The sequence below is a fragment of the Hibiscus syriacus genome, unplaced genomic scaffold (genome assembly GCF_006381635.1).
Source record: "Hibiscus syriacus cultivar Baekdansim isolate YM2019G1 unplaced genomic scaffold, ASM638163v2 tig00111634_pilon, whole genome shotgun sequence".
NCBI classification, from domain to species: domain Eukaryota; kingdom Viridiplantae; phylum Streptophyta; class Magnoliopsida; order Malvales; family Malvaceae; genus Hibiscus; species Hibiscus syriacus.
In genome coordinates, this window is record NW_024063140.1 from 679269 (window position 1) to 695676 (window position 16408).

The window sequence follows — 16408 nt, forward strand, 5'->3', positions numbered from 1 at the left end:
GATAAGAGAACCATTAGAAGAATGGCATCAGAGTATGTGCTTGATGGTGAGACTCTATAAAAGAAAAGTCTGGATCAGGTCTTGTTAAGGTGTGTGGACACGAAAGAAGCCAAGTTGATTCTTGAAGAAGTGCATGAGGGAATATGTGGTACCCATGCTAATGGGCATGTTATGGCTAGGCAGATTATGAGATTTGGGTATTATTGGTCAACTATGGAAACAAACTGTATCAATTATGCCAAAAAATGTCACAAATGTCAAATTTATAGAGATAAGATACATACTCCTCCTCATTCGTTGCATGTAATGACAGCGCCGTGGCTATTCTCAATGTGGGGCATGGATGTTATTGGACAAATTTCGCCCAAAGCTTCAAATGGTCATCGCTTCATCCTGGTAGCCATAGATTACTTCAGCAAGTGGATAGAAGCAGCTTCTTACGCAAATGTTACCCAATTGTCAATATGCAAATTCTTAAAGAAGGAGATCATTTGTAGATATGGTTTACCAGAGAGGATTATCTCTGATAATGCGTTGAATTTAAACAATAAGATGATGGACTCGGTCTGTAAACAATTCAAAATAAAGCATCATAATTCCACCACTTATCGCCCGAAGATGAATGGGACAGTAGAGACGGTTAATAAGAACATCAAAAGGCTCATAGAGAAGATGACTGACACCTAGAAAGATTGGAATGAGAAGTTTCCATTTTCTCTTTTTGCCTATCGAACTTCTGTACGGACGTCAACTGGGGCAACTCCATTTTCTCTGGTATATAGGATGGAAGCTGTCTTACCTATTGAGGTGGAAATTTCCTCACTTCGGATTTTGTCAGAGGTGAAGCTCAATGAGACAGAATGGGTACAGGCTAGGTATGACCAGTTGAATTTGATTGAAGAAAAGAGATTGAAAGCTATTTGCCATGGTCAGATGTACCAAAAACGTATGATACGAGCACATGGTAAAAAAGTTCGTATTCGAGAATTCCATGAAGGATATTTGGTGCTTAAAAGGATTTTGCATGTTCAGAAGGATTTCCGAGGAAAATGGATGCCCAACTGGGAATGACCTTATGTTGTCAAGAAAGCCTTTTCTGGGGGAGCTCTAGTCTTAACTGAAATGGATGGATCGGAATTACCCTATCCAGTGAATTCTGATGCTGTTAAGAGGTATTTCGCCTAAAAAAGAAATGAAAAAAGAAAAATAAAAAAATAAAAATGAAGAAAGAAGAAAAATGAAAAATGAAAAATGAAAAAATGAAAAAATGAAAAAAAAAATGAAAATAATGAAAAAATGAAAATAAAAAAAGAAAAGAAAAATGAGAAAAAAATGAAAAATGATGAAAAATGAAAAGGAAAAAATAAAAAAAAATAGAAAATGGAAGAAAAAAGAAAAGAAAAATGATGAAAAAAGAAAAAAATAGAGAAAAATAAAAAGGGGGTTCAAGATGAAAATCCGCAAAGGGCGTCTTGAAACTAAAGGAGGTCTCAAGTTGAAAACCCGCAAAGGGCGACTTGAGTTTTGTTTAAATTCAGAATTTGTGCATAGTGGAGGTTCTGAATTGATTTTGGAAGTAGAAGGAGCTCCTGATATGGGTAGTAACAATGACAGTTGGTGATCAGGGTTGAGACTAAAGATTAATGAGTCTCGATTGAAACAACCAAGAGAGAAATTGAATGCACATGAGATTCAATACTGGTTTAAGGCATCCAATGATGGAGATTTGGGAGTTTAGAAGTAGCTTCATACTCTTAAGCATCATCACAATTTTGGAGATCCTTTCGACAGAAGCTACACTCGAGTCATTCTAACGGCGTGCCAGTTCAAAAGCATTTGCATTATTGATATTTGAAGACGCCTATTCTTTTGTTCTTTTGTTTTTCCCAGTTAAAAGTTTGCCATGTAGTTACCTAAAAATTCTCTGTATTATATTAAATAAAGAGATGTCTTTTCTTGTTAATCTCCCTTTTGCAAACATCTTATTTTGAAAAGTTAAAACATATAGCTTAACTTGAAGTACATAAGATTATTTTGTATTATTGTGCAAAAGGTTTTGGAAAATACAGGTATTCTGAAGCTGACAATGGTTTTAACATATAATCTTGTGTGGTTACGAGAAGCTAAAACCTTGGAATTCATAGAAAATTTCAGCCATGATAAGAAGACCCAAAGAGATTGTCATTGATCAAGAAGTTGGTCATGGGTACTGGCAGGTTTCAAGAAAGGAAGGAGTCAAGGTCCTGTTAAGCCGAGAGATATGGAATTGAGATTGTTAACTGGGGTGAACTGGTCAAATCTTCTGTGCCCAAGATGAATCTGAGTTCCATTGAGATCAAAATGAGACAGTGTTCTTTCGAAGAAGAAAATGCATTAAATTGCATAATTGCATACATTTTAGGCATGAATAGGATCATGGCATTCATAATTACATGATGACTTAAGCATTTACAGGTTTCCCAAAGATAGTTGAAGATTGAAGATATTGAAGCATTGAGATGAAGATAACTAGTTTTGAGATCTTGAAAAGAACGATGTTTAGATGAAAACTAAGCCAAAGTAGATTCACGTATCCAATGGTTTCCAGACAAGTTTTCGCGATGGAGATGGATTTTCAAAAATTTTATCAAATTCTAAATTTTTGAGTATAATATTTTCAAACATACATTAACGATTGATAATGTTTGATTTCCAGGTTGAACCTTCGAAACAATTCAAACTTAAGCCTTCACGGAAGAGTAGTGAAGCAAATCATCTATAAGCCTTCACGGAAGAGTAGTGAAGCAAACTCGTTTGTTGAAGATTGAGTCCTATACTCTCTGAAGGAATAGAGAGCGGACCCGTTTTATAAAGATTGTTCGAGTTCTATACTCTCTGAATGAATAGAGAGCGGACCCGTTTTATGAAGATTGTTCGAGTTCTATACTCTCTGAAGGAATAGAGAGCGGACCCGTTTTATGAAGATTGTTCGAGTTATATACTCCCTGAACGGATTGGGAGCGGACCCGTTTATTGAAGATTGTTCGAGTATTATACTCCCTGAATGAATAGGGAGCAGACACGTTTGCCGAAGATTGTTCGAGTCTTATACTCCTTAAAAGAATAGGGAGCAAACCCGTTATTTGAAGATTTTTCAAGTCTCGCTTATCCTGAAGTAGCAGAGAAGCGGATTAATCTTTTGAAGTTCTAATGGTCAGACAAACTTGATCATCTATTGATCTTTGCTCTATTCTCGTTGCACGACAATGAGCAAAGAGGGGAAGCTGTAGATGCTCGTTTTTGTTCGGGCTAGATCGGAGCAGACCCGAAGCAGAGCAATTGAAGGCCCAACTCAAGCCCACGTGAATACTCCCTGGAAAACTAAAAGTAGTTATCGGGAGTTAACAAAATATGGATTTTAGTTTTCTTAATATATCAGAAAAAAACTGTAAAGGAGGGGGGTCAGTTTTTAATAAGCAATTAACCACCAGAAAAGGGGGGAGGATTAGAGATCAACTATCACAGATTATACAGAGAGGAACGAAAAAAAGAACGGGGGAGATAATAATTCATTACCATTACGAGAGGGACGAGGGACCATTTTTCATTTTTATTTTTTTACACAATAGAGCAGTAAGATATTTCTTTGCCACATTCAAAGATCAATTGGTGTAACAAAAGATTCAGCTTACTCTTCTGAAAAGCAGTAGAATCAATACAAGCATGTTATCTTCTTTATACTTTATAAATACTGAGCACGCATATTTGTTGTTTTTTTATTCGAAGCAAGTAGAAATATTAAGTTAGTCTCGATATACCTGTTATGCTTCGGTTCTAGATTGAAATTTGTTTTAGGAAAAGCTCGACTGGTAGTAGTTTCATCACACAGCAGTGTTGGTTGAGAGCGTTGTAAGGGCGCCGGCGAAATTGGGAAAGAAAAAGTAGAAAGCAAGGAAGGCCTCTCCTCCATCATTTGTTCCCCTGTAAAATTCATAGCAAAGAGATACACAACAAAAACTTCTCGAAATGTTTTCTTTCTTCTGCATTTCCAACAACCATATTTTCTTTATCTCGAAACCAGAACAAAATAGAAAAAGAAACAACTCATGTAAAATTCTCATCATTTTCAAAACAAAAGGATTACAACAGAAAAGGAATCTCTTTTGGGAGGTAGTTTTTGTCTCCCTTTTACGTTTTTTCTTTGCAACCATCTCTTTGATTCGAACCAAAATATAGGAAAAGATGGGAGTAGTTTACCTTTTGTTAGTGATCTCGTTGACAGGGACTTGCCATCGGGGCTAGGAAATTGAACAATCGATCCTCTTTAAGGGGTAGGGGGTTTTGCATGTTGGCCTTAGTCTTGTTTTTGGCTTAAACCAGAGAAGAGAAAGGTTAGGAGAGTAGAACAAAGTTTTTTATGTTGATTAAGGTGTTGTTTGGTCTCTTTGGCCATCACGGTGGCCAATCGGCGTTTATGGTGGCCGAGCGACGGCGGCGGTGTTCAAATGAGGGAGTGGCAGCGATGGTGGTTGAAGGGGAAGAGCGGAAGTCGGCTTCCTTTGCTGGTCTGTAGCTTGCGTGATAATGAGAGGGAGAGTGTTGAAAAAGAAAAATGAAGAGTGAGGCGTGAGCTAGGGAAACTGAAAAGTGAAACATGATGTTGGGTAGGTGTAATTAGGTTAGATTTTTTACTTAGTTTAGGTTTTATTTATTAATATTTTTGGTTAATTAATTTCCAGCCACCTAAATGTTAGGATAATTTGCTCTGGTGCCCTTGTACTTTAGCCTCATATTTACACTTTAGTCACTTTTAGGATTGCTTTCGAATTTAACCTTTTGTGTTTGTCCTGATTTCGTTATTTTTCCAGTTTTAATTTTAGTTGTAATTTCATTAGATTATTCATGTTTAAATCCCTTATATTTATGCGTGTTTTTATTTATCCCTGGTTTAATTTTCGATTTGTATGTTTAATTTTACATATATTTAAATTTAGTCATTATTTTAACATGTTAATATGTTAAATTTTTGTTTTATATTTGAGTCATATTTGTACGTTATATGTTAATATGCATTGTTTCTATTTTTAATTTTAAATGTATGTATATAATTTTTTTTGTATGTCACGTTGTATGATATTTTTAATTTAGTTTAATTAATTTTGGCATGACATCCACTTTTTGCATAATTTGCATGATAGTCTCACGTGCATAACTCGACCTATTACATAATCGAACTAAGGGTAATACCCTTTTAATTTAAAATTGTCTTGAGTGGCATGTCTTAACTGATTAGAGGGCCGTTATGAACATTTTAAATTAAAAGTGTATCCCGAAAGTGAAACCAAAAATTGATTCGTCACCTAAAATTTGGGAACGAAAGAAAAGGAAATGTTCGTTTATTTAAATTTATCAAGAAAAGGTTGTTATAGCTTTTAAGATATGGTCTCGATATTTGTAAATAATCGAACATTCTTTATCTTTCTAAAACGACTTGGTAATTTAAATTTAATTTATTTGAGTACTTTTGAATGTTTTTTTTTTGTTTTACGGGATCAAAAATTAAATTCGAATTTGTAAAGTTCATTGCAAAGACGCAAATTAATCGACTAGGTACCGTTTTAGGACGTTGTGGGGGTGCTAATCCTTCCCTGCACGTAACCGACTCCCGAACTCGGATTTTGGTAACGCATACTTTAATTTTTTATTTTAATTAAAATTAATTTTTATTTAAAATAACAAACATTTTTGGGTGCCCAATCACACTCTAATCAAAGATTGGTGGCGACTCTTTGAGCCGTATTTTTTTTTATTTTAATTAAAATTAATTTTTATTTAAAATAACAAACATTTTTGGGTGCCCAATCACACTCTAATCAAAGATTGGTGGCGACTCTTTGAGCCGTATTTTTTTTATTGTAAAGGAAATCCAAAATTTTTCAAAACGAGAGGTTTTTAAATCGTATTTGTTTTTAAATTAAAAATCAATTGAAAGAGGTAAATTAAAAATTAATGTGATTTTCAAAATTTCACATTTTAAAAAAATCGTTTCAACAAATATGTCAAGATATTCAGTTGCAATATGTATCAAACTGCACTATCATTGATTAGAATTCCTACCACTTGACTTAATTTGCAGTATAATGCAGAAAACAGTCACATATAATATACTAAAATGATTCAAGTACTTACGGGTCAAGCAGACTTAAGCTTCGTCCACTCAATCCCTTTGTTGGGCTGGAAGCTACTAATGCTATAAGAACAGCTATCACAGCACAACACACAGCCCTGAGAACAGAAACGATGTGACTTTATTTATTTCTGCATCTTAGTTGTATGGTTATCTGTAAATTTACCAAGCAAATCCGCATGGAATATAATCACATTGTATGCTCAATTAATTAATAAGAAAGTTAAATCACAAAATATTCATTATAGTTTGTTCCTAGTTGCCACTTGCCATTAGCATATCAATTCATGTTTCCCTGAAAAAGCTACAGAAACAGAAGAGAAGGAAAGCTTACAGGCCAACAGATACAACAAGTGTCACAGCAACTTTAAACATTTTGGGGGAAAGAATCCCCTTGACATAGTACACAAAAGCCACAAAATGGATAATAATGAAAACCTGCAGTGGGGAGAACACAATCGGATTAAGGAGAGCGGAAATGCATCACATGAACCAATAATTGCAAAAAGGGGATGTGAGGTATTTCGGAAATCTGAATACTGCTTAAGTTATTAAGATTTCAAACATCAAAATTTTCTTCTATTTATCTCTTGTTCTAGAGCATACAAACACTTCCACGAATCAGGAATATCATTGACATTTTAAACACAATAGTTCGTCATACAGCAACAGCTCCTCAAGTGGAACAGTCAATGACATGAAATGCTAGCAAGAATAAATGACTCTTGATACTTTAATGCTATAACAACCTGAGATTGCAAGACAAATGAATTGCAGCAAGCACAAGTTAATAACAAAACAAGCCAACTACTCGGCGAAACGATGAAGGAAAAGGTTTACCAAAAATGATGCAAAATGTTCTGATGTAATGACAGCATTAAACCCAACTACTGCTACCAAAGCAGCTAGCAATGTTCCCAAAACAACCTGCAGCAAACAGTTGTAATTACAATTGTAATCAAGTCCAAGTAGATATCTCCAGAAAGATATATGTCCTCCATTCAAGGAAAAATAAAGATACATTATTTAAACATGCTACCATCATTAAGTGAGAAAACTAACACCTTTATTTGTAAATGAGCTTCTAACCAAAGAGACAAGAGTGAAGGTTAAAACTGAATGTTATACAAAATGCAAGCCCTAACAAGTTCAAGAATCTGTATAGCGGATAAAGAAAGTTCAAACATTTAGGGTTCAAAATATTATTATTTTTTGCACATTTCCAATCAATATGATGCCTAAAGGAAATTTTTCGATGGTGTACTGAATGCCTATTCCTGTTGCTTTTTGACTGGTATTCAAGCTTCTAGAGTAATGCAGATACTTACAAGAGGAGCATATGCGATGTACAATCGAGAAGAATAATGACCAGTCACAATACATAGAAGCACATGCATCGGAATGAGATTAATAATGAATGTGTATCCTTCCCAGGAACAGACCTGGAAAACAAAATAATTAATTGAGAACATAAATAATGAGTGAAACAAGAACATGGATAAAAGTTAGCACATGCCTACCATATAAAAGTATGCAATTGAATTTAAGGTGGCATAGAACAGGGATCCAGTATTTAGTGTCCGCATATAACCATAATGAAGAGAATTGTCAGACTTGAAATTAATTAATGGAAGGAATCTCCATGCAAATTAAATAGCAGGTTATCTGTTAATGATGAGATACTATTCACAACCAGTAAATTAATCCTGACTATATCTCAAAGTTAACCTTTATATAAAGATAGAAAGTGAAGATCAAAGCAAATATTGCTACAGCTTCATTGTCATAGCTACCAGCAACGGACCGGGAGATATATGATTGAACCTGCATATAAGAACATAAATGAATTGAAATAAGGTGTCAACCATAAGAAACATTAACGTAAGTTGACATAGAGATATGGCAATTCCAAATATTGTCAACAGAGAGACAGATACAGACCAGTAAAAACAAAGGTAAGTTTTACTTATCTATGTGCCATGTGAAATAATGTTCAACCACTGTTGTCCAAAATTGAAGTTTAAAATAATCATTATCAAATAATGAATTCTAATAATGCTACAAATATCTCTTCCATAATTTACCATCGCTAAAAGAGCTGCAGCTGTCAGTCCAGCACCAGCACCCTTAACTTCCTATAAAAAGAGGCCACAGAATATAAAAAATAAATTCAAGGTGAACAGTTGAAAGTAACTAAACACATAATAAAGACCTTAGTCAAGAGGTATGTTGCCCATGAAGCAAAAGCAGAGACTATAGGTGCAGTAAAAACACAAATGGTTTCCACGGACAGTGGAATATTTAAAGAATTTAACAACCTGATGCAACAGGGAAAGAAAAACAATTCAAACACAAGTAATGGAAAACTTATACCAAAAAATAGCGAAATCTAATAGAATGGTTCAGCCTGTTAATTTTCAGGAAACATACCAGCATATGGTGCCAGCTGTCAAGGTCAACCCAGGGTAAACAGTTCCTCCAATCACACGCCCCAGAGGGTACGTACCTTGATTATACCAAAACGGAAAGTTAACTCAGAAATGCTCGGCAATAACATAGTAAAAGCCTAAAGCCATAAACAATATATATTAACTACTAATTTGCAGTTACCAGGTTCGATCATCAAACCAATTTCAAAAGTCATATATTCCCTCCTTTGTAAGAAACTGAAACCAACAAGATAACCATATCATTTTGATATGTAACTTAAGAGCCAAAAATTTGAGAAAAATAACAAAACAGACAAATACAGCTATAAATTGTAAAAGAGATGGGAGACTGAGTAAACTGACCTGAGTGACTCTGTAATTAAAGTAAGGATCGAACTCATGAATAACACTCTCGTATTTTATAACCTGAAAACATTGAAGGACACAAAAATTCCAAATCACTAAGCTGTTGGGAAATAAACCAAGTACAAGTAATTTCCCTATCTTTTACTAAGAGAGATAATTTACAGGTGTTTACAAAACACTCACTACTCACAAGAAAGCTCTCTAGTATTGGGAGAAAGAAATGATTTTTGGGATGGTTTTGAAGCTAAATGAGCTAGGGTATTTATAGTTGAAACTTAAGGACTTAATCTTGTAAATACCCTAAAACCTAGGGATTAATTGTGATTATCCCATTATCATTTTTCAACAAACATCTACCAAACTTTGAAAAACTATTTTTCAAAGAAACATTTACCAAACTTTGAAAACCATTTTCAAAGAAACATTTACCAAACTTTGAAAACCATTTTTTCAAAGTTGGTTACCAAACTTGAAAACCATTTTAATACTTTCAACAATCTCCCACTTGAAGACTGATTTTAATCTGTCTTCACACCTCGATCAATGCAACAACTTTTCTAGTCTTGTTACTCTAGCATGCCAACTGAAGTTGAACACAACTTCAGATTGTCTGTAGTCACCGTCTTTGTCAACATATCTGCCGGATTTTGAGCTCCACTGATCTTTTCAAGTTTCAAAATCTCATCTTCCAGAAGAGACCGGATAAAATGATATCGCAATTTTATGTGCTTTGTCCTGGAATAAAAAGACGGATTCTTTGCTAGATGTATAGCACTTTGACTGTCGCAATACAAGACATTGTTTTCTTGTTTCTTGCCTAACTCTTCCAAGAAAATTTGGAGCCAAACCATCTTCTTGCTAGCTTCCGTAACAGCGACATATTCTGCTTCAGTTATGGAGAGAGCAACTATCTTCTATAATTGAGAAACCCAACTCACTGCGGTTCCTCCTAGAGTATAGACATACCCTGTAGTGCTCCTTCTGATGTCAACATTTCCGGCTAAGTCAGCATCTACATAGTCTGTCAGTATCGTATCTCCACCTTTGAAACAAAATGCTTTGTTTGTGGTACCCCGCAGATATCTGAGGATCCATTTGACTGCTTCCCAGTGTACCTTGCCCGGATTATTCATGTACCTGCTAACAGCTCCCACTGCTTGAGCAATATCTGGTCTGGTACAAACCATGGCATACATCAGACTTCCAATCGCTGAGGCGTATGGCACCTTCACCATGTGTGCACGTTCTTCCTCCGTCTTTGGTGACTGTTCTTTGGAGAGTCTGAAATGAACACCTAAAGGTGTACTTACTGGTTTAGCATCTTGCATGTTGAACCTGGAGAGTACTTTGTTGATGTACTCAGCCTGTGATAATATCAAAGTCCTTGACTTTGTGTCTCTCTTGATCCTCATCCCAAGAATCTGTTTTGCAGCGCCCAGATCCTTCATAGCAAACTGCTTTGACAATTTTTGCTTCAAGTTTATAATCTCTTGCATGTCTGAGCCTGTAACGAGCATGTCATCAACGTACAACAATAAAATAATGAAGCTATTGTCAAACCTCTTGATGTAGCAACAATGATTTGCTTGGCATCTGGTAAAACCAGTGCTACTCATGAAACTATCAAACTTCTTGTACCACTGTCTAGGAGCTTGTTTTAAACCATACAAGCTCTTCTTCAACCTGTATACCAGGTTTTTCTTGTCTGCCTCTATGAAGCCTTCTGGCTGCCTCATATAGATTTCTTCCTCCAAATCACCATGAAGGAAAGCTGTCTTTACATCTAACTGCTTAAGATGTAAATTCTCTACAGTTACAATTTTCAACACCAGTCTGATTGTAGACAGTTTCACGACTGGAGAGAAAATTTCATTGTAGTCAATACCTTCTTTTTGCTGAAAACCTTTGACAACCAATCTCGCTTTGTAGCGTTTACTCCCATCGTGCTCTTCTTTGATCCTGTAAATCCACTTGTTGTGAAGCGCTTTCTTTCCTGGTGGTAATTCAGCTAATTCCCACGTCTGATTTGACAAAAGCGAGTCCATCTCATCTTTCATGGAAGACTCCCACTTGACTGAATCCTCCACTTGCATTGCTTCATCATAGCACTCTGGTTCACCATTGTCAGTCAGAAACAAGTAGTGCAAAGAAGGAGAATACCGTTGGGTTGGTTTAGGAATTCTGGAGGAGCGTCTTAGTTTCGGTGTGCCTGGTTCTTCTTGAATTGCTTCAGGACTGATCTGAACATCATTTCCAGAAATCTGCTCAAACTCAACAAATTCCTTTGTTTCAGCTGTGGTATTGGAGCTGCTTGATTCTACAGTTGACCTGTCTTTGTACATCACATTCTCATTGAAAATGACATCTCTGCTTCTAATGATCTTCCGATTTTCATAGTCCCAAAACCGGTAACCGAACTCATCACCGCCGTAACCAACAAAGGTACATTTGTTGGACTTAGCATCAAGTTTACTTCTTTCAGCAGAGTCTATGTGTACATAAGAAATACAACCAAACACTCTTAAATTTGAAAGGTTTATTTCTTTCTTGCTCCAAACTTCCTCTGATATTCTGCCATCCAAAGGAAATGAGGGCCCACGGTTGATCAGGTAAGCTGCAGTGTTAATAGCTTCAGCCCATAGAAATTTGGGCAATCCGGCATGTATCCTCATGCTTCTGGAACGTTCATTCAGAGTTCTGTTCATGCGCTCTGCTACGCCATTCTGCTGCGGTGTCATGGGAACTGTTGTCTCCATCTTGATCCCATTGTTTGCGCAAAAATCTCTGAATCTCCTATTTCTGTACTCTACTCCATTGTCAGACCTCAACCGCTTGACTTTCATACCATTCTCATTTTCCACCATGGCCTTCCATTTTTTGAAGGTATCAAAGACTTCTGATTTTTTCTTCAGAAAATAAACCCACACCTTCCTTGTAGAATCATCGATGAAGGTGACATAATATAATGAGCCTGCAAGAGATGGAACTGGAGATGGTCCCCATACATCAGTATGAACTAACTCTAACATTTCAGCCTTGGGTGTCTTACCAATCTTTGCAAAGCTGACTTTCTTTTGTTTGCCAAAGATACAATCCTCGCATAGTCCGACATCTACATTCTTTAGATCTGGCAGCTTCCCCTTTGACAAAAGTGTCTTCATCCCTTTCTCGCTCATATGGCCAAGCCTTTGGTGCCATAGGTTTGATTTTCCATCACCATCTGCTACTGTAATGATATTCTCTAAATTTGAGGTTACATAGAGAGTACCAGTCTTCTTACCACGAGCAATGATGAGTGCTCCTTTGGTAATCTTCCATTCACAACCTGAAAAGGTTGTACTGTATCCTTCTCCATCAAGCTGTCCTACAGAAATCAAATTTTTTTTAAGACCAGGAATATGTCTCACTCCTGTCAGCTTCCAGGTGGTCTGGTTTGGCAGCTTTAGTCGGATGTCTCCTTTTCCGACGATCTTCAAGGTTTCATCATCAGCAAGATGAACCTTCCCAAAATCACCACTGACATAGTTCTCCATGATTTCTTGGCATGGCGTGGAGTGGAAAGATGCCCCTGAATCCAAAATCCATGATTCAATTGGACTGTTGACGCTTAAAATCATGTCATCACTTGTCTCCTCCGTCATGTTGGCAGATTCCTGTGCGCCGGTATTTTTCTTCAGTGCTCGGCAATCTCTTTTGAAGTGGCCCTTCTTACCGCAATTATAACAGGTAAAATCTTTATTTCCTGTTCTTGATTTTCCCCTTCTGGATTTCGATCTGCCACGATTTGAATTTCTTTCTGAAGTTCTCCCTCCGGACTCCGTGTGCAAGGCTGAGGAGGTTGATGCTTCACCCGATTCTCTCCGTCGAATTTCTTCGCTCAGTACCAGATCTCGAACATCGTCGAATTTTAATTTGCTGTTTCCCGATGAACTGCTGACTGCTGTAACAGTAGCATTCCAACTGTCTGGTAAAGATGATAAGAGAATTAAAGCTCGAACTTCATCATCAAATTCAATTTCCACTGAACTCAACTGGGTTGTGATTGTGTTGAGTTCATTTAGGTGTTGTGCCACCGATGCCCCTTCCGTCATCCGCAAATTGAATAATCGCCTCATCAAATGAACTTTGTTTGAGGTCGATGGCTTCTCATACATACTGGAGAGAGCCGTCATAAGACCCGTCGTGGTCTTTTCCTTTGCTATGTTGAAAGCAACATTGCGGGATAACATCAGTCGGATAACTCCGAGGGCTTGTTTTTCGAGAAGAGCCCAGTCTTCATTCTTCATGCCCTCTGGTTGTTTTCCTGAGAGGGGTTGATATAGATTTTTCTGGTATAGAAAATCTTCAATTTGCATCGTCCAAAGTCCACACCATCGAACTTTTCAATTTCTACCTTCCCTTTGTCTGTAGCCATCGCTCCCACTCAAATCTGGCTTCGTTTGGATCGTTTCTGACAATTTTTGCGAACCGCTATGTATTAGAACACCTCCGTCGACAAACTCGTATCGCCGACCGAATTTCACTATTCACGAAATTCACTATTCACGTGAATAGTACCCTGAATAGTAACCTCGCAAAAAATTGACAAAATTCACAACTCAAAAGCTCTGATACCAGTTGTTGGGAAATAAACCAAGTACAAGTAATTTTCTTATAGTCAGATTAGTGAGAATACGAAATAAGAGCAGAAAAATAATACCCGAAATTGATAACGGAGTTCAGCCAATTGTGCTTACGTCTCCGGACTGCTGCAGATCTTTTACTAAGAGAGAAAATTTACAGGTGTTTACAAAACACTCACTACTCACAAGAAATCTCTCTAGTATTGGGAGAAAGAAATGATTTTTGGGATGATTTTGAAGCTAAATGAGCTAGGGTATTTATAGTTGAAACTTAAGGACTTAATCTTATAAATACCCTAAAACCTAGGGATTAATTGTGATTATCCTATTATCATTTTTCAACAAACATCTACCAAACTTTGAAAAACTATTTTTCAAAGAAACATTTACCAAAATTTGAAAACCATTTTCAAAGAAACATTTACCAAACTTTGAAAACCATTTTTTCAAAGTTGGTTACCAAACTTGAAAACTATTTTAATACTTTCAACATAAGCAGCCCATATGCAACAAATAGAAACAAAAGATCATTTTCATTCACATTCCTCAAACTTTCTTACCATCCAAACGATGAAGATTTAAATTGTACTATCATTAAATAAAAAATGACTATATATCAAATATGCGAGTCAATCTTTAGCTCAATTTAACTTCATTCTCCCCTTAATACTTCGCGGCAAAAAATAGAGAGAAAAATGAGTTGTAGGAAATTATATATCACAGATCGATCAGAACATTTTCGAAAGCGCGATGAATGAAAGATCTTACAGAGAAAAGACGGATCGAGAAAACGAGAACTCCAATAAGGAGGAGGATGAAGAAAGAAAGAACGCCGCCGAAAGCGTTCCGCAATGTGTTGTTGGTGTATAACGTCGGGGAGGCAGCAGTTGAGGTCTCTAGAGCCGCCATTGACGGCCAATCAACAGTCCAATGCGAAGTGACAGAGAGAGTGATTAATACCGGGGGATTCGGCCGTAAATTAAATAAACAGTCATTGATATTTGAATATATCGTAATTTTTTATTAAAATTTCAAAAAGTAAAAAAATAATTATAAATGTTATTGATTTATAATAAAATAATTAATTCACCATCATTTTATAGAATTAATGATGCGAAAATATAAACAAAAATATTAATGTTCAGTTTAAATTAATGTTAAAACACTAAATAAAGCACTGAATAATAATTTTAAATCATGTATATAAGATCTATTTTTCAGAATATGATAAGAAAGTGTTAGTGATTGCATAAACTATTTTTGAATTACGGCACCTCCATCTCTTTGGAAGCAAACTTACGAGCAACGGTGTGCATCCCATTCTCTATCTCGATGGTTGTCCTTAGCTTCAACCTCTTGAGTCGCGCTAGTATTCCAATGTTAGTCTAGAAGAGAACTTGAAGAAAACATGTGTTTAACACAAAAAATATTTGTTGTATTCTTATGATTCGACCCATGATAATAAGTTTGAGAGGCACAAGTTCATTCTCTAAAACACAAGTTCTTTTTTTCTCTAATGTAGTCCTCAAACTAATAAAATTTAAAAATAAATCCAAAATTTCAACTTCAAATATCATTTATATAAATTATAAATAAACTCCTCGATTTAATTTGGAAAAGTATTCCTGCATGTACTATTAATAATTTTTCCATTTTGGTACGTGGTAGAAGGTTATAACTTAAAAAAAATCGTTAATTTATTAAAGGAAAAAAAATCTTGGCTGTTTACAATATAAGCGAATTGGCGAATTGCTAACCGAACCCAAAACAATATCACGTGAGAACTGAATTTGAAAAAATATATATTGAAGAGTAGAAAGCACGTGACAGGCGATTTTCCTCAAAAATCATCGATGATCGGTATATTTATCGATCTAACATCGGTCAGATTATATTTCCCGATCTAACACCCGTAGCAGTAAAGCGCGCCCCCTGAACCGCGCTATATGCTGATTTGGCGCCACGTGGAGTATAGCGCGCCCCCTGTACCGCGCTATACGCTGACTGGGTTACACGTGGGGTATAGCGTGGCCCCTGCTCCGCGCTATATGCCACGTAGGGGTATAGCGCGGATCAGGGGGCCGCGCTATACGTCGTACCAAAATTATATTTAACGCGGTCCCTGATCCGCGCTATATAATAATTACATATAACGCGGTGCCGGTACCGCGCCTTATATATTTATAAATACCGCATTTCTCCTCACATATCATGCATCTTTCCTCTCTTATAAATTAATACAACAATTCCGTCAACGAGTAATAATTCTGGCAATCTTCTCATATTTGATTTAGAAGTTCGTACGATTTTTCGTTATAAGGTAATTTTGTTATAATTTTTTAATTATACTTATTGTTTATTATCATTATTTGAAAAAAATATTATACTAATTATTTTCCAATTAATTTTTATGTTTGTAAAATTGAAAAGCGGGAGCATACGTAGAAATAATTTTACGGTGCAGGTAATAACATAAAATTATATTATTTAAATTATTTACGTTGATGTGTAAAAAACATTTTGTGTTATATTTTCGTTTATATATAATTTATTTAATCAGGTTTGTTTAAGTTATTTTTTTTATAGATATAATATTACCGCACTTTTAAACTCAAAGAATGACGCGACTTTCAGCTATTGTTTATTATGATGGTGAAATTCAAGAAGATGAAACCGACGTTGTTTTCCTATCAAATGAGCGTGTTAAAATATCATTTAAGAGAAACATAACTCTTGAGGAGCTGATAACGAAGATTTCGAGGAAGATTCATGTTGGAAGTAATAGAAGAATGTCGTCGTTGCAGTACAGATTTCCAACATCATTG

At 36.0% G+C, this 16408-nt stretch overlaps 1 pseudogene; it reads right to left on the reverse strand.

The window, feature by feature from the left end:
• LOC120166301 overlaps positions 1-14553 on the reverse strand; it is a 39136-nt pseudogene extending 24583 nt beyond the window's left edge.
• Positions 14554-16408: the final 1855 nt, after the last annotated feature.